Source organism: Lithobates pipiens, unplaced genomic scaffold, assembly GCF_037356315.1.
Source record: "Lithobates pipiens isolate NorthernLeopardFrog02 unplaced genomic scaffold, aLitPip1_a1.2 Scaffold_8, whole genome shotgun sequence".
NCBI lineage: Eukaryota > Metazoa > Chordata > Amphibia > Anura > Ranidae > Lithobates > Lithobates pipiens.
The window spans coordinates 255,768,633-255,789,197 of NW_027507903.1; positions in this window are offsets into that span (position 1 = coordinate 255,768,633).

The following is a 20,565-nucleotide window of genomic DNA, read 5'->3' on the forward strand; positions in this document are numbered from 1 at the left end:
CGGGACACGATACGAGGCACGTATCAGCCTTGGGGGGGCCAACATTGCAGGCACTCTGTACAGGTAAGTGTCCTTATTAAAAGTCAGCAGCTTCAGTGTTTGTAGCTGCTGTGTTTGTAGTTGTACAGTGTTTGTAGCTGCTGACTTTAAAAAAAAAAAAATTCCGCTGGAACACCCCTTTAAATTTAGTCAGCGGATTCAGCCTACCTAACATTCACTGTGGTGGATTTACTAAAGGCAAATAGACTGTGCACATCCAATCACGTGCAAACAAAAATGCATTTTTTTTCCTTTCCTTGCATGTAATTGGATATGATTTGCAAAGTAAAGCTTCATCTCATTTACTAAGCTCTGGAGCAACTGTACTTGCAAAGTGCACAGTCGATTTGCCTTTAGTAAAACAACCCCATTGTATCTTGTTAGTTAAACCTCCACAGCTGCTGGTAAATACATTTTCCGAATGCTCACCATCTGCATCTGCAAAATGTGGGCCAGCAGGTTTACTGTTTCATTTACAAAGGGTGTTTTTAGTAAAATATTTTGCAATACAAAATATGGAAAAAAGTATATCCCATAAATGGTACAAAACCATTGTGGGTAAACATAGCACAGTGCAAATATACTGGGTAATAATAGAAAATGCAAGGAGAACTGACGTTGATTATGTGTGGCAGTCAAGAGTAATGATTTACCTGTTTGTAATATTGGTCTTACAGGTAATACCTATGAGTTAACCAAGGTTCCCATTTGACTTGTTCTTTTGGAAGGGAGGCATCTATAAGGCAGTAGACGACTGGTTTCATGAGCTAAATGTCATCAACTCTTGTGATAATTTGTTCAAAGGGGGATGAGGTGATTTCCATTTGGAAGCTATGGTCCATTATGCAACCCCTAAAATTGTAGTGTATGGAACCCAAGAGGGGTCATATGATGTAGAAGAAACAGTAAGTGGTGGGCCAAAGGGAGGTCCAACATTTTGTTACTCAATTGATGGATGAGGTTTCCCACCCTTTTCCAGAGGGTTTGGACATTTGGGCAGCTCCAAAAGATATTTTTTAAATAGCTGTTTCTAGACAGTCACTGAAGCAATGCTTTATCAACCCCTGTGAACATAATGTTAAGTCTTTGTGAAGTGAGGTACCACTGGATCAACAGTTCTATAGCAATTTCTTGAAGGTGAGTGAGCAGCAGCTCTTGTGAATATCAACTGCCACTGTACACTAGATCAGAGGCATATCTAGTAAAAATGGCGCCTATGGCAAGCACTGAAACTGTGCCCCTGTCAAAACATTTGAAACCCATCTTTCAGATAACCTTAACAAAAAAAAAACAGCTAATAAAACTACAAGTCAAAGTTTCAAAATATAAAATTGTAGTATATTAGTGATGGTGACACCCCCTATTATAATTGGAGTTATTTTTATTTATTGAGAGGGTGTTACCATCACTTATATATTGCGACTTGTTATCAAAAATCTTTTGAAGGGGTGTCAATATAACTAATATGCTGAAATTTTATATTTTGATATTGTTATTTGTTTGATATAATATAAAGTTGTATATATGGTTTACAGGACACCATTTATACAGTATATAGTATTCAGAGGGAGGGCTCCACCATCACTTAAAGTGGAAGTAATCTTCCTTTACTGACTTTTACCTATAGGTAAGCCTATAATAAGCCTCAAACTATTTATGGTCTCTCGCCACTTTCTGGGCACACCTCCCCAGGGATTGGCTGGAGTCCCATAAAAATTCAGGCTGCCTGTTTTGCCCTCCCTCCCACTATACTTCTAGAATCCTCGAGAAGACAGGGGAAAGTAACAGAATATAAGCCTGTGAAACACTGAGCAGCTCTAGGTAATCAACTCCTGCTCCACTAATTACAGTATAACTAACTAAATTTACATAGCAGCCTACTCTACACTAGGGTGCTACATATATAGAAAAACAAAACTGTGCCCTTGGCCTCTGAGGAGGTCTAAAAATAGATCCTCAAACACGGTGCATGGGTTAGTGAGATTAGGACATCATGAGTTGAAGAAAACTGTTTAAGTTGGAGAAATTGGCATCTCTCTGATATTGGTATATATATACCAGTTACATTTGCGATTTGAGACAATTAAAAAATGAAATGTATCTGCCATCAAAAAATCCTTGGCAAAAATGTGTGAGTTCCCTATCCTCTGTTGAGCCATGGGGGGAAGGTCAGACTAAATTTGGAATGATACATGGATCAGAGGTGTAGAACATGCATGAGCTGTAAGTTTCTGGCTATAATTAATCATCACCCCCCCCCCGGTAGATAGAGGGGCCTGACTTGTCTAGCCTGCTTCTTTTTTAAACTCCACCCATGGGACATAGGCCCAATTACTTCCCCATTGGAGCATTTGTGACAGTTGGGGGGCTAGATAGTAAGGCCAAAAGTTGTAAAGACTCAAACCTCATTGTTCATGAAATCTATCCAGATTTTTTGGTTTACCCAAAGATGTTAATTATTGGGGACTACAATTTACTGATGGCTTTATGAGGGGCAGGGTTGTATATAGATACAACATTTGGGGGAGAATCATTATCTTGATGGCAATTATCCAACCCAAAAGTGTGAGGACCATTCTTTGAGCAAACATGTTGATTTATTTTAGGTAAATAATTATGGTCATAAAGAGATGAGAATGACTGTATGGTAATTTCATAGTTTCATAGTTAGTAAGGTTGAATAAAGACACCAGTCCAACCTGAGTGAGTATCTACAATTGTCCCTAACCCTGTACATTGCACACTCACATCAGTCCCTTCCCTCAAGGAGCCCACAATCCTAGGTCCCCATTCATATACTAGAGCCAATTTTGGACAGAAGCCAATTAACCTACCAGCATGTCTTTGGATTGTGGGAGGAAACCCATGCAAGCACAGGGAGAACATGCAAACTCCAGGCAAGTGGTGTCATGGTTGGGATTTGAACCAGTGACCCCTCTTACTGCTAGGTGAGAGTGCTAACCACTACACCACTGTGCTGCCCAATTTGTTAGGAGACAACAAAAAATCAAAGTTGGCTTCCAGTAATTTCCAGGCTGGGCATGAAATATTTATAGACGTGGTAACAGATTTAGCAATGTTGAGTCTTAGGCCTGAACCTTACCAAACTGACTGAGGAATAAACAACTGTATATCATATGTATACATACCTAGTTTAAGTTCCCTTGTAACTGTTTCAAAAGCTTTGTGAACATCCAAAATAAGGATAAGAAATATTTTGGAGTGGTGATTGGCATCCTGGATTGTATTCATGGCTAGTATGATGTTGTCTGAGATTTGAGATAATAAGGCATTGTGTTGGAAAAATTTTGCTGAACAATGTGAGATCATTATCAGTGCCTGAAATAAGACAGTTCTTCTGTGGTAGGGTATGACCCATATGCGGTTTCAGTAGTAGGGAAATGTTAACATATAACATCTCTTTTGGGAACTGGTGGCCTTGAAAGATATGGCTATACAATCTGCCAAATCTGGGAATTAGGACAGGACCAATTTGTATTTAAAATAGAGTGCCAAGAAGTTGCTGTGGTGTTTTAAAAGGATTTTGAAGCAGTAGAGATTTCCTCCACTGTTCAGACCTGGGAGAGTTAGAAATTTGGTCAATGACACCACCCTTAATCCCCAACCATTTCTTTACAACAAGCAGGTGAGAATCTGTCATTTTCAGGCAGTACTGGTACCACCTGTAAATGACACATCCCCTGGTTTGTTGACAAACAAAAGCCAGGAGGGATCTGTCATTGCACAGAGAAAGCAAAGGAGAGTTGTGTCTAGTGATGATCCAGAGGATTCCTCCTGTATGTCTGACATCAGGTTTTCCTAACTGCAGACTTCATGGATGGTCATGATTAGTACGAACTACATCCTCCCTAGTGTTATTATACGTATTTAAATTTGTATTATATTTACAGGGGCACTGTTTGTTTCATTTAGCTGCTATGGCTAAAGTTTTACAAGTGTATGAGGATCATGTGACAAGAGACAATATATAAAGAAGTTCAGTAAAAATATATATAACCTTGAGCAGAGGAGAATTTAATGTGTGTATTTTGAAATAGTTGCAGTATGTCATGCATAGCATTTTAGTTAGCTAATTGACTGGAAGTTGACATTTTTAGTAGAATGGGGAAAGGTTAGAATTTCTGACAATGTTTTTTGCTTTTCAAGCCTTCTTGTACGAGTATCTCAGAGACAAAAGAAATAGAAAAACCTGATAGAATTTTGAACTCTATCGAGTTTAAGTAAAACAAACAACAAATAAATGCTAGCTGGAGAAGGCTTTAAACAAGCTATCCATTGTGTAATAATTGCAGAAAGACACCTACTTTCCCTTATTTGTGTTAAGTTATCCCCTTAGCGTTGACGGTACGCACACATGCGGCCTTGGATTTAAGGGGATATACCATGATGATGCCTGCAGCTGCATATTTAGAGCGGGCGGTCGGCTCTTTAGGGATAACAATGCATGTAGCTAAAAGCCGCTCAGCTGTTGTCCCAAAGGAGCGGGAATGGATGTCCCCCCACCCCCCCATCCCACCACTTTCCGCCCCTCTTCCTGGGCCTTCAGTCCCACCAGGAGACCTGATCCATGATTCGGCACTTCCACCAGCTAGAGTGAGACTGAAACAAAGCTGGAAATGGCTTTGTTACAGTCTCCTATGTAAACATAAGAAATCGTTGTTCCAGTTTACTCGGCTGCCAATGGCGCTGATTTAAAAAAAATGACAGTATTCAGAATCGCTGTTTTTGGTGATCTGAATATTTTGAAGTGCAAAGGAGGGATTGGGGGTCTTTTAGACCCCCAATCCCTCCATGAATAGTACCTGTCACTGCCTATTACTGTCACAAGGGATGTTTACATTCCTTGTGACAGCAATAAAGTGATGCAAATTTTTTTTTTTTTAAAGCGACAATGTAAAATAAAAACAATAAATAAGAAAAAAAATGTTTTTTTAAAGCATCCCCTTTCCCCGCGAGCTTGCGCAGCAAAGAAAACGCATGTGTAAATCTCGCCTGCATATGTAAACGTTGTTCAAATCTCACATGTGTGGTATCACCGCAATCGTTAGAGTGATAATTCTAGCAAAAGACCACCTCTGTAACTCTACCCTGGTAACCGTTACATTTTTTTTAAAGCAACGCCTATGGAGATTTTTAGGTGTTGTAGTTTGTCGCCATTCCACAAGTGTGCATAATTTCAAAGCATGACATGTTAGGTATCTATTTACTCGACATAACATCATCTTTCACATAATTTCAAAGCATAACATGTTAGGTATCTATTTACTCAATATAACATCATCTTTCACATTGTACAAAAAAAAATGGGCCAACTTTACTATTTAGTTTTTTTTAAATTCATGAAAGTGTCTTTTTTCACACAAAAGTGCATTTGAAAGACCTCTACGCAAATACCGTGTGACATTGATATTGCAATGATCACCATTTTATTCTCTAAGGTCTCTGTTAAAAAAAAATATATATATATATAATGTTTGGGGGTTCTATGTAATTTTCTAGCAAAAAATACAGATTTTAACTTGTAAGTAACAAATGTCAGAAATAGGCTTAGGCCTGATTCACATGTATGCATTTTTAGTGCTTTTTGCATTTTGCAGATTTGCACTACAGTCCATTTAAAATGGTTTCCTATGGAACATGTTCTGTAGTGCAAATCTGCAAAATGCAAAAAGCACAAAAAATGCATACATGTGAATCAGGCCTTAGCCTTCTCCCTGTTATTTACCTGGGAAGTGTGAACAACTGTGACTTCAATCTGATGCTCTGGCTTTTGGTAGTTGAAAAAAAGGGTGAGACTGCACCTTAGGCACTTTTTGGCTGTGCTAGGTTCACTCAAGTAAATACATTTTACACAATGTGATTTTAAAGGAACTATGGAATGAAACTCATGTTACCATAATAAACCTTTAATGCCTAGGGCCTGGTTCACACCTATGCATTTTTAGTGCTTTTTGCATTTTGCAGATTTGCACTACAGAATGTGTTCCATAGGAAACCATGTTAAATGGACTTTAGAACAAATCTGCAAAATGCAAAAAGCACTAAAAATGCATAGATGTGAATTAGGCCTTAGCTAGTGTTTTACACCTTTCCTAGAACTCTACACAGCAGGAAAGCCGGGTGGCTTTGAAAATTAGTTGTTGTCACACAGGTGTATAGGATGAAGTAGAAAACAAATACTCCTGCGCACAACTGGGCTAGAGTTCATAGTGGACAATGTCTCAGGCCTTGCTGCCCTCAAGGATAGGGGTATCCTAGTAGTCAAAGGAGAAATTGAAAAAACAGGGCGCACCAACCTTGTGCATTATCCTTGGGTATATTTTGTTAAAAAAGTAAATTAAAAACTACTCACAAACATGTGAAAGAAAACTGCAATATAAAAAGCCTTCAGATGACCGATGGCCATCATCTGAAGGCTTTTTATATTGCGGTTTTCTTTCACATGTTTGTGAATAGTTTTTAATTTACTTTTTTAATAAAATATACCCAAGGATAATGCACAAGGTTGGTGCGCCCTCTTTTTCTATTTCTCCTTTGCATAGGATGAAGTCAAGGACTGCATTTATTGTCAGGTACTGTAGACATTTTACAGAAGATGGCCAGGGACTGCAAACAAGCTACAGGAGACAGTCGAAGACTGAAAATTCTACAGGAGGCAGTCAAAGAGTGGGTATGTTCTACAGGAGATAGTAAGGGATTGCAGATGTTCAATAGCAGGCACTTAGGAACTGCAGACATTCTACAGGAGACAGACAGGGACTATAGACATTGCACAGGAGGCACTCAAGGGCATGCCGGGGACTATTGAATTAAGGAATGAGATGTTTGGCATCTAACAGTTGACATGTTTGGTGCAAACCGAAAACAGCACAGTAAAAGAACTTTATATCTTATATCAACTGTGAAATAGGGCCATGGAAACATTAGGGTTTGGGGTGGCTTTACTGCTTTAGGATGTGGGCAACTTGCAGTCAGGGCCGTCTTTAATATTGATTGGGCCCTGGGCAAAAAATCCCCCCGCCCCCATGCAATTTCACCCTCTACCTGTTCTGAGACATACAATAAATAGCAGCTAGACTAAAAATCTGTTTATTGTATCAGATCAGGCAGCAATTGTGATTGGTTGCCAGTAGTTACAGCAGATCATTACTGCTTACTGACTGGTTGCCAGAGGTTACAGCACACATTACGGCTCACTGATAAGTTGCTAGAGGTTTCTGTACAGCAAATTATTTCTGCTTGTTAATTGGTTGCTAGAGATTACTGTACAGTATTACTGCTCACTGATTGGTTGCTAGAGGTTACAGCACATCATCTCCTCACTGCAGATGGGCATGATATACATATAAATGCCACTTTTATGTACATATCAATGCTGTTGGCCACAGGTATTTACTTGATGATTGCCGTCACTATTTACATATGAATGCCAGTTATTTACATGTAAATACAGGGTCTGCAGGTAAGTTATCTGTACACAGCAATAAGACAGAGCTGGGCAGCATTAGTACCAGCACTTCACACAGAGATATTGGGACGCAGCAGAGGACTAAAACTTTAAAGGACACAGGAATTTAAACTAGGATAGTTGGCATTATGAGGCAGCTGCTTTGGGCCCCACAACAATGACAGGGCCCAGGGCAGCTGCCCCTTCTGCCCTGCCTTAAAGACAGCCCTGCTTGCAGTGCTTGAACCAGTTATGAATTTTGCAATTTCAAAGTTTGCTTGATTAGAATGTGAGGCCAACTGTCCAAAAGCCTGAAAGTTGAAGTTGAACCAGAAATGGATCTTTCAACATGATAACTATCTAAGACACACTTGCAATTACACCTAAGTATGGCTCAAAAGAACTGGGGGTCTGGGACTGGCTTTGGCTTGTCTAAGAGCTGCCTTGACCTTATAACCACAGCAGCTCCTCTTGCACATGAAACCTCTGCTTGGGCTCTTACAATAACATTGAAGTGACTTTGCAATGTTATTTCCTTTGTTCCTGAAGGGGCAGCATAAGTGGTCTCATACACAGAGGAAACCACAGAAGTAGCTATTGGAGAAACAGTAGGGTCACCATAATCTGTGGACTGCTGTAGAGGAATTGTGTGAAAATCCACTGCAGGCATACAAAAATTGAAGCAGCAGAACAAAGAGCAGGTATTCAGTAACCTACAGCCACCATCTGAAAATACCACATGATGCGTACAATTCAGAATTCAGCACTTTTGTTACCTTAGTCCCACAACCCATTGCTTAGTCTCCTCCAGCCATCATTGTCTCTCCCAGTACTGCCCAACCTTCCATAGGATCCCCAGTTTGCTGCAGAGCCCTCAGCCTACCATAACTCTAACAGTGTCCCACAGAGCCCCCAACCTCCCACAGTGCTTTCCATCCCCTGCAGTGCGCCTAGACTCCCACATTACCACAAGTCCCTATGCCCCTCGAGAAGACCCTCAAGCATCAATCCAGAGACCCTGTGCACTCACAGTTGCTCCAACACCCTCCAGTACCCTGATCCCCCACATGATCACCAAATCTGTTACAGATTCCCCTAACCCCCTTCAGATCCCCCATCCTCCCACAATGACACTAAGCCCCATCCAGAACCTTCCAGCCTTATACAGAGACCCTGGTGCACTTCAAAGCCCCCTATACTGCTCCTCCCAATGACACAAACATCAGGGCATCCTTTTCTCCTATTAACCACATGTGCCAAAATGTTCATCCTTTTACTGACCATCAAACAGGGCCAGGAGGTTGAAGGGGGAATGGGGGCAGTTCGGGCAACTGTGATGATTTCTGTTTTAACCTAATTCAACTGGTTTTATTTTTAAATATTGTAACTATTTTTCTTGCTTTGAAAATACACTGGCTTATGTGTGATAAACTAGGGGGGGGGGTAATGGGTTTGCAATACGACAAATTCACCCGTGGCCTTGTCCTAGTACTGAATGTATGGTACTTTACTATAAAAATTCAGCCTTCATGTAAAAATAATATGCTAATTTAAGACCTTAATGTCTTGAGGTCCCTTGGGTGTACAAAATCTAATAACTGTGCAGAATGATGGGTACGCTTTTAATATTGATATTTGCTCACAAAGAGACAATACGAAACAGCTATTCTGTGTTGTCTCTTGGAGAGCACATATCAATATTAAAAGTATTTGGACTCTCAGGACGTTTGGTTTGGCACTGTTATTGGATTTTGTATACATACATTTTTAAATCTGAGCTTGCTGCTTTTGTAACACCCCACTTTTGTTGAGAACAGCCTTAACGGAGCCACTGTGACTTATCTTAATCGGACTGATATACTGATGGGTTTAATGAAACTTTTTCCAATGTCCCTTGGGGGACTGACATCAGGTCATTGCTCAGGCAGGGCAGTTGACTCCCCAGCTCTACCTCCACATCAGTCCCTAAAGTCCCCTGACAGAGACCAGGACACTTGAGGAATGTGGGATTTCCCAGAAATAAATGTAAAGTTTTCAGACAGTTAATGTATAATCACAGCTTAGATGATAAAGGGTTATATTGCTTTAAATCTACTTCAACTGATCTAACTACAGAGCTTATTTGACTTTTTACATTACCAATGCTCTTTGGCAGTCAGGCCTGACGTATTCACAAAAATAGAGATGGGTCTGACTTTATTCTCTATGGGATTTCCTCATCTACAGTACATTGCATGTGCCAGACTTTGCCATCGAATATTTGCTGCATATTGAACATATAACTCATAGAGAAACAAGTGTAAACAGTCACAGACAGCAACTAAATTATAAGCTGGTCCATAAAACACAAGTAGAAAGATAATGCTTATTTTATAGTACAACTGTCACGCACTTTAGTACTGGCAACAAAGAGAAAAATATGTACAGGTTGAGTTGATATCTGCTGTCTTATTAGAACAGCTGACCGACGCAGTCTAGCAGTCAAGGCTAAGGTCAGTAAACGTGCCCACTGCATCACAATGAGCAGCACAGAGAAATGCTCCATACGCCTTTATCAGAGTGTGATCATTTGTTAAATGCTAGAAACATAGAAAGAAATTAAAAATGCATGTGTATTTGAAAAAACGAAGAACCTCTACATTTTCTTTAACTTTTTCTATAGGCATGCCTATTCCAAATCACTATTAATATTAAAATTAGTGGGGTCAGCAAAACAGCCAGGCATTTAGTATTTTCAGAATATGGTCAGCAATATCAGCTCTTTATCTTTCTTACGCCAGGTATTCTTTGAAGAAAACCTAAGAAAAAGTAAAAATATAAGGGGCTGCCATAACTATTAGATGCCTGACTTTCTGTAGTTTTGGTACTTTCTGAATCAATAACCCACAGAAAGCATATAGATAATGTAGCACCCTCCTAGGTAGGTGCTAGCAGAGAGAATAGTTATTGGGTCTTTCTGCTTACCAGGAAGATTGCCAGGAAAATTTAGATGCTCTGCCTACCAGGGAGCAATGATCCATTGATAGGGTCTGCTCATGGTGTTTAGGTGCCACTCATGTTGTCTGAATTTTTCACACTGGCCCAATAGGGGGGCATATTGGACAGTGGGTGAAAACATGACATATGAGGGCACAGGCATTATTACAGCCCCGGCTATTGGCAGAGGAAAGTGCCTCGGTGAATGCTGGGTGGCAATATAAATGCCAAGGGCACATGTGCTTGGGGTGTTCGGCTGGAGAGCGGGTCCCAGAGGGAGGGGGCGGCTGCCCCTCCTCTGTATAAGCTGCCATGCGACCTTGGGTGTCTAACCTGAGGGCCTGAATCTGAGAATTGCTGCAACCCAGATGTCCTGCAGAGCTGACTGGAAGGGAGACACTCTAGAAAGGATCTGCTTTGGCCTACAGGGAGTACAGATCTGTGTCATGGGGCCTGTTCATGAGGGCCATCCCTCCAGCTAGTAGAGTCAGAGCACGAGTGTCAGTGAAAGGGGATGCTAGTTAGTGTCCTGAAGAGAAACAGTTTCATCAAGTCTGCTGCCAGAGCAAGCAAAGGACTTATTCTTCCCATACAAGTGTTGTATGGTATAAGAGCAAGTCTGTTACTGTAATAATATGAATGAATCATAAGGACTCCATTTTGAGTTGTGTGCCCCTGCTATATCAGTATAGTGTCTCATTGCTGTAGGTTTATGATTGTGTGGGAATGTTTGTATAACAGCATGCACCCTATTTTGTGTAATTATGGTCAAGCCCTTTCAAGTATGTATGTCCTGTTTATCCTTAGGCAATCAACTTTGATAAATGACCAGGTGTCCATCTAACTGTTTTCAGATACTACACAACTACACAAACTGGTTTCTCCTTCTCATCACTATGCACTCCTCTAACCACCCCCCCCACCCCCCCACCCTTTTCCTTTGATCTGTGTCCCATATAAGCTGCATGTCATCCCATTAAAAGACAGATACCCTTTGAATTCACATCTTGTTTTACGTATTTCTTGGGGTTTCTCATGGTACCGAGGGCCCAGGGTGGCTTGCTGAATTAACCAAGGATGGTCCTCCAGAACCAGAATTCCTTTCGGTTACCACATTTAACCTGTGAGGCCAAGTGAGAGTTGTTCTCAATTCTAATTAGTTCCAGTTGGAGTATGCCACTATTCCCTTCTCCTATCCAAGTTCTACCAATACAATAAATACAAAAAAAACCTGGAATGATTATTGGAAACAAGCAGATGAGAGTACAGGGAGTTGTGTGAAAACCCTTAGCAACTGGCTGCAATATAAGAAGGGGAAAAGCCCAGGGAAGTCTACACACAGCCATCCCTACGGGGATAGTGCTACAATTAGAAAGTCAGAGCAAAGTTAGATTTGGATATATGTTTCACCAGAAAGTATTAAATTACGTGCCAGTGGGTGCACGCTTCTGTCGCCACTGTCGTCGTAGCCGCCTTCTGTTCTCTTCTTCTCTTCAGATGTTGACTCGTCGCATCCTCCGCTCACAATGACTCCAACGCGACGCGCGGCGACTTATATAGGGACATCACCGGATGATGTCCCCGCCCATTATGGTGTCACAGTCCCAGAGGATGCTGGGACTGTGACATCATAATAGGCGGGGACATCATCCGGTGATGTCCCTATATAAGTCGCCGCGCGCCCGGTCCCCGTCATTGTGAGCGGAAGGAGCGACGAGTCAACATCTGAAGAGAAGAAGAGAAGAGAAGAACAGAAGTACAGAAGGCGGCGACGACGTCGACAGCGGCGACAGAAGACCGGGCCACCGCCTGTAAAAGAGCTATAAGAAGGCGCGGTGGCCCGGCAGAAGAACCGAAGAGGGGGACAAGACCCCCGAAGTCGGAAGAAGAGGCCGGCGGCGAGGAAGAAAGCCGGGCTCCTCCACTAGTAAAAGAGCTAGAAGAAGATAGCGGAGGAGTCCGGGGAGAAGACCCCCGAAGACGGAAGACCCCCGGAGCTGTGCAATAAACTATTTTTACCCTGTGTTGTGTTTTTTTTGTACTTTTTTTCACAGGTGAATGGAAAGGGGTACATTGTACCCCATACTCATTCACATAGGGTGGGGGGCTGGTATCCGAGGGCCCCCTTATTAAAGGGGGCTCCCGGATTCTGATAAGCCCCCCGCCCGCAGACCCCGACAACCAATGGCCAGGGTTGTCGGGAAGAGGCCCTTGTCCTCATCAACATGGGGACAAGGTGCTTTGGGGTGGGGGGGCCCAAGGCACCCCCCATGTTGAGGACACGCAGCCTGGTACGGCTCAGGAGGGGTGGCCGCTCGATCGTCCCCCCCCTTTCCTGGCTGGCCGGGTAGCGTGCTTGGACAAGTGTCTGATGTGGACCTGGGGGGGCCCCCACGCCGATTTTTTTCGGCGTGGGGTTGCCCTTCAAGTCCATACCAGGTGGCGGGGCCAGCGACGTCTCCTTCACGGGCCCCGCCTACCTGGAGACGCGCTCAAAATGAGTGGACTTTCCTCCGCGTGTGTGGGCGAGTCCATTCATTTCAAAAGTACGGCGGATAGTACGGCGGACTTAGTACGCCCTATTAGTCCGCTGAAAAAGTGCCGTGTGTGGGCAAGTAGCTCATTCGGAAAGTCGGACGGACAGTCCGGCGGGAAGTCCACCAGACTAAGTCCGTCGGATAGTCGGCTACGTGTGTACGCGGCATTAGTGATCCTCCCAGATAGTGTCTGTTAGCACCAGATTACCCATCACCCTATCACAGTTACACTATAAGTTGCTGAACACCACCATTACAATATACATTTTTTTTTAAATAAAAGAGGTCCTATTCATCTGGTGAGTAGAAAATCGTAACTTAGCACATCGGGTGCATTTTGCAGAATTCACTGTCATATGGTTAAGGTGTTATTTTTATGTCACTTTGGCAAACTCATCACTGAACAATTTATGGACTTTACAAAGGACTGTTTCATTATTTAACTTTATTCACATATTGAGCATGTTGCACTTTACAATTATATATGAAATTGATTAGTTCTTTATTATATGATATTGTTTTTTAATTGTGTTCACATCACTTTACCACTAGCGCCCCCTAACTACTGTTTACAATTACTCCAGTTAGCATGTCTACACTTTAAGGGGAGCAGCTGTACTATTATATTTATACACTCAGTTTGTTGGTGCAAATTTTTTTTTCGATATTCTCTTTTTTTGTTTACATTGCGAAATATAAAACCCCAGTGGTGCTCAAACACCAAAAGAAATTTTTGTATGGAAAAAATGCAAAAATTTCACTTTGCGTACAGTGTTGCATGACCGAACAATTGCCAGTTAACCACTTAAGGACCGCCGTATTGCCAATGTACGTCATTGCAATGGCACGTACAGGCACAAGCACATACAAGCACATACATGTACGTGCTTGCCTTCCAGCGGGTGGGGGGTCCGATCGGACCCCCTCCCCCTGGATGCGGCAGTCCGGTTCGCTTCAGGAGCGGTCCGGGATGAGGGGATAGCCGTTGGTTTCTGGCCATCCCCTCTCGATCGCTCCTGGCGAATGAGAAGCTTCCTCCCACTGTGTATTGTATACACAGGCAGGGAGGAAGTGATGTCATTCTCCTCGGGGCGGTCTTTTTGACTGGACTACGAGGAGAAGACAGAAAGTAAGTGTGCACCAACACTACACTAACATGTAGGCACACACAGGCACACAAACCCCCCCCGATCCCCCCCCGATCGCCCCCCCCCCCCCCAGTCACAGTGTCACTGATTTCAGTGATCATTTATTTACTGATCACTGCATTCAGTGTCAGTTGTAAAAGTAAAAACTGTCAGGGCAGTTAGTGTTAGGTCCAGGGTAGCCCCCTACCACCCCCCAATAAAGGTTTAACCCCCTGATTGCCCCTAGAGTTAACCCTTTCATCCCCTTTTGCCAGTGTCACTAAGCGATCATTTTTCTGATCGCTGCATTAGTGTCGCTAGTGTCACTAGGTAGCTAGTTATTTTTTTAGGTTCACCGCCAGGTTTTTATAGCGCTAGGTACCCCGATATACTACCCAATAATGGTTTTAACCCCCTTATTGCCCCTAGTTAACCCTTTCACCCCCTTTTGCCAGTGTCACTAAGCGATCATTTTTCTGATCGCTGCATTAGTGTCACTAGTGTCGCTAGGTAGCTAGTTATTTTTTTAGGTTCACCGCCAGGTTTTTATATCGCTAGGTACCCCGATATACTACCCAATAATGGTTTTAACCCCCTGATTGCCCCTAGTTAACCCTTTCACCCCCTTTTGCCAGTGTCACTAAGCGATCGTTTTTCTGATCGTTGCATTAGTGTCACTAGTGCCGCTAGGTAGCTAGTTATTTTTTTAGGTTCACCGCCAGGTTTTTATAGCGCTAGGTACCCCCATATACTACCCAATAATGGTTTTAACCCCCTGATTGCCCCTAGTTAACCCTTTCACCAGCGATCACAGTATAAGTGTCACTGGTGACGCTGGTTAGCCAGTTAGTTATTTAGGTTCCCCGTCAGGTTTTTATATAGCGCCAGGGACCCCCATATACTACCTAATAAAATTTTTAACCCCCTGATTGCCCCTAGTTAACCCTTTCACCAGTGATCACCGTATACAGTGGTGTGAAAAAGTGTTTGCCCCCTTCCTCATTTCCTGTTCCTTTGCATGTTTGTCACACTTAAGTGTTTCGGAACATCAAACCAATTTAAACAATAGTCAAGGACAACACAAGTAAACACAAAATGCAATTTGTAAATGAAGGTGTTTATTATTAAAGGTGAAAAAAAAATCCAAACCATCATGGCCCTGTGTGAAAAAGTGATTGCCCCCTAAACCTAATAACTGGTTGGGCCACCCTTAGCAGCAACAACTGCAACCAAGCGTTTGCGATAATGTGCAATGAGGCTTTTACAGCGTCCTGGAGGAATTTTGGCCCACTCATCTTTGCAGAATTGTCCTAATTCAGTTACATTAGAGGGTTTTCGAGCATGAACGGCCTTTTTAAGGTCATACCACAACATCTCAATAGGATTCAGGTCAGGACTTTGGCTAGGCCACTCCAAAGTCTTCATTTTGTTTTTCTTCAGCCATTCGGTGGTGGACTTGCTGGTGTGTTTAGGATCATTGTCCTGCTGCAGAACCCAAGTTCGTTTCAGCTTGAGTACACGAACAGATGGTCGGACATTCTCCTTCAGGATCTCTTGGTAGACAGCAGAATTCATAGTTCCTTTTATCACGGCAAGTCTTCCAGGTCCTGAAGCAGCAAAACAGCCCCAGACCATCACACTACCACCACACCATATTTTACTGTTGGTTTAATGTTCTTTTTATGAAATGCAGTGTTCCTTCTACGCCAGATATACTTGGACACACACCTTCCAAAGAGTTCCACTTTTGTCTCATCGGTCCACAGAATGTTGTCCCAAAAGTCTTGGGGATCATCAAGATGTGTTGTGGAGAAATTGAGATGAGCTTTGATGTTCTTTTTGCTCAGCAGTGGTTTTCTCCTTGGAACTCTGCCATGCAGGCCATTTTTGCCCAGTCTTTTCCTGATGGTGGAGGCATGAACGCTGACCTTAACTGAGGCAAGTGAGGCCTGCAGTTCCTTGGACGTTGTTGTGGGGTCTTTTGTGACCTCTTGGATGAGTCGTCGCTGCGCTCTTGGGGTAATTTTGGGCGGCCGGCCACTCCTGGGAAGGTTCACCACTGTTCCATGTCTTCGCCATTTGTGGATAATGGCTCTCACTGTGGTTCGCTGGATTCCCAAAGCTTTGGAAATGGCTTTATAACCCTTTCCAGACTGATAGATCTCAATTACTTTCTTTCTCAATTGTTCCTGAATTTCTTTGGGTCTCGGCATGATGTGTAGCTTTTAAGGATCTTCTGGTGGACCTTACTGTGTCAAGCAGCTCCTATTTAAGTGATGCCTTGATTGTGAACAGGTGTGGCAATAATCAGGCCTGGGTGTGGCTAGAGAAATTGAACTCAGGTGTGGACAACCACAGTTATAGTATGTTTTAACAAGGGGGGCAATCACTTTTTCACACAGGGCCATGATGGTTTGGATTTTTTTTCACCTTTAATAATAAACACCTTCATTTACAAATTGCATTTTGTGTTTACTTGTGTTGTCCTTGACTATTGTTTAAATTGGTTTGATGTTCCGAAACACTTAAGTGTGACAAACATGCAAAGGAACAGGAAATGAGGAAGGGGGCAAACACTTTTTCACACCACTGTAAGTGTTACGGGTGACTCTGGTTAGTTTGCTTTTTATAGCATCAGGGCATCCACCATTTATTACCCAATAAAGGTTTAACCCCCTGATCACACGGCGGGTGATATCAATTAGGTTTTAGGGTCAGGGTCTGCGTCGCTCCAGGCAGCGCTAGGTTAGTGCCAGTACCGCTAACACCCACACGCAAAGCATAAACCTCCCGTAGTGGTATAGAATCTGAACAGATCAATATCTGATCTGATCAGATCTATACTAGCATCCCCAGCAGTTTAGGGTTCCAAAAAAACGCATTGTTAGCGGGATCAGCCCAGATACCTGCTGGCACCTGCGTTTTGCCCCTCTGCCCAGCCCACCCAAGTGCAGTATCGATCGATCACTGTCACTTACAAAACACTAAACACATAACTGCAGCGATCGCAGAGTCAGGCCTGATCCCTGCGATCGCTAACAGTTTTTTTTATAGCATTTTATATTTAAATCCGGAAGGCAGTGCTTGGTTTTCGGGGTCCCGTACGTGGCTAGGCTCCCAAAAAGTCCCCCACATGTACTCGGGAGAAGCAGCAGAATTTATTTTGGGGTGTAATTTGACTTATGCCCATAGCATGTGTGAGCAATATATAATTTTGTGACAACTTTGTGCAAAAAAAAAAAAATTGTAAAATTCCTTCAACTTGTGGCAAAATATAAAATATTTCATGGACTCAACATGCCTCTCAGTAAATAGCTTGGGGTGTTTACTTTCCAAAATGGGGTCATTTGGGGGGGGTTTTGTGCTATTTTGACATTTTATGGCCTTCGAAACTGTGATAGGTAGTGAGGAGTGAAATCAAAAATTTGCAGCCTTAGAAACCCTGAAGGCAGTGATTGGTTTTCGGGGTGCCGTACGCAGCTAGACTCCCAAAAAGTCCCACATATGTGGTATCCTCGTACTCAGGAGAAGCAGCAGAATATATTTTGGGGTGCAATTCCACATATAACTATGGCATGTGTGAGCAATATATCATTTAGTGACAACTTTTTGTAAACTTTTTTTTTTTTTGTGTCATTATTCAATCACTTGGGACAAAAAAAAAATATTCAATGGGCTCAACATGCCCCTCCACAACTTCCTTGGGGTGTCTACTTTCTAAAATGGGGTCATTTGGGGGGGTTTTGTGTTATTTTGGCATTTTATGGCCTTCGAAATTGTGATAGGTAGTGAGGAGTGAAATCAAAAATTTGCACCCTTAGAAATCCTGAAGGCAGTGATTAGTTTTCGGGGTGCCGTACGCGGCTAGACTCCCAAAAAGTCCCACATATGTGGTATCCCCGTACTCAGGAGAAGCAGCAGAATATATTTTGAGGTGCAATTCCACATATAACTATGGCATGTGTGAGCAATATATCATTTAGTGACAACTTTTTGTAAACTTTTTTTTTTGTGTGTCATTATTCAATCACTTGGGACAAAAAAAAATATTCAATGGGCTCAACATGCCTCTCCACAACTTCCTTTGGGTGTCTACTTTCCAAAATGGGGTCATTTGGGGGGGGGGGGGGTTTGTACTGCCCTGCCATTTTAGCACCTCAAGAAATTAGATAGGCAGTTGTAAATTAAAAGCTGTGTAAATTCCAGAAAATGTACTCTAGTTTGTAGATGCTATAACTTTTGTGCAAACCAATAAATATACGCTTATTGACATTTTTTTTACTAAAGACATGTGGCTGAATAAATTTTGCCCTAAATGTATGACTAAAATTGAGTTTATTCGATTTTTCTTATAACAAAAAGTAGAAAATATAATTTTTTCTCAAAATTTTCGGTCTTTTCCCATTTATATCGCAAAAAATAAAAATCGTAGAGGCAATCAAATACCATCAAAAGAAAGCTCTATTTGTGGGAAGAAAAGGACGCAAATTTCGTTTGGGTACAACATTGCATGACCGCGCAATTACCAGTTAAAGCAGTGCAGTGCGAAATTGTAAAAAGACCTCTGGTCCTTAGGCTGTTAATTGGTCCGGGGCTGAAGTGGTTAAAATAACGCAGTGCTGAATAGCAAAAAAAATGTTCTGGTCATAAAGGGGGTAAAACCTTCCAGAGGTCAAGTGGTTAAATTGCCTGCAAAATGACATCTACCCACTGCTCGATTCTGTTCATAAACATATCAGCCGGGGGTTCCATTTATCTATGCCAGACCCTTATCCTAGAGGAGGATCTGTTATAGATGTTAATTAGAGACATCAACACATTCTTTGGGTCTGGTATGGATTTAAGGGAGGACCCCATACAAATCGAAAAAAAGTATGCAGTTCCCCCTAAAATTCCATACCAAATCTTTATCTGTGCATGTAACCTCACTAGCAATGAAAGGGGGTGCTGCTGATCTTCTAGAGCCTATTTCAGCCACTATCTACATGCACTCACTGTACTGAGGGCTGCACATCATTTCTCTGGACCAGCTTCCTGATAATGACAACAGTGGGTCATACCTGGGCAAAATGTTGCCTGTATTCTTCAGTGAGGGGCATATGTGAGAGGGTGACAATGCAGGAACTCAACTGAAAGACAACTGCCACCGTATACCTACTCATAGTAAAGACCTTCATGGCAAGATCACCAGGTAATTTTTATTTAAACTTTTGAAATTCCATCAATATGTTAAAGCTTATGAGATTTCAGTGATTGCATTTCTATTTATTATCATTTCCATTTATAACCTGCATGTACCTTTGTGAGCTGTATTAAATCAGTTCTTATGATCAACTCACAGTGTACAGTTGAAGATTTCCAGATGATTTCTGTTTCCAGAATTAATGAAACGGAACACGAATACCCCAGGTGCTTTCCCTCTCACGTCATGACATTCATTTTCTGAACTGAACTTTTGATGGTACAAAGGGTCAGTTACACTGTATGGTGTGACTAGCCCACAGTACTTTTCTTTTTCACATTTCAGTGTTTTTGGCAGATGTGCAACCTTTCGGTTTGGCAGGGTAGCTATATATTTTATGGTTTTTATTTTATTTTCCAATGGCCACTGATTTACAGGAAGACATAATTGCAGCTCTAAAGTTTTGCTTTGTCATAAAATAAGAAACCAAGAAATCAAACCTTCAATTCCTGGGTAGTTCAATAGCTCCAGTAGATATGTGGTAAACCAATATATATATATATAAACAGCTATGATACTGTATAGATGTCAGGGGAGGGAACTTTTTATCCTTGTTTACAATAAGGCTGATGCTGTGGCTTGCAAAAAAGCAGCACTATGAAGATATGAAGAAGCCTCATGAAGCAAAGCCATTGCAAAGAGAAGTAATCATTGGTAAAGAGTGGGGTGACAGTTATGGGCACTCATGTGAACTGGTAGGTGACACTGATAGGCTGCATTGCTAGTTGGAACTGATGATGAGGCGCTGATGGGTACTGATTGGCACCATTGGTGGGTATTGATAGGTGGCACTGATATGCACTGGTGGGCACTGGCAGGAGGCACTGGTGGGCACAGATGATGTAGCTATGTCTTTCCTTCTTTGGGACCGATGTCCCTTTCACATAATCTGGTGATCAGCCTTTTTTATCCTCACGCTCTTAGCGTGAGGAGAAAAAAAAGATTACCGATCTTCTATTTACATCACATGATTAGATGTCATTGGCTGACAGCTGATCATGTGATGAGGGGCAGGGATCGGATTGACTCAGTGATCACAGAGCGCAGCGAAGGGGGCGCATGTGAAGCATGCAAAGGTGCAGACATCATATGACGGTGTCCTGGCAAAGTAGGTCCCATCCTGCCCCCCTGTGACAATGCTGGACACCCAAGCAGACAGTTGCCAAATAGGGATGA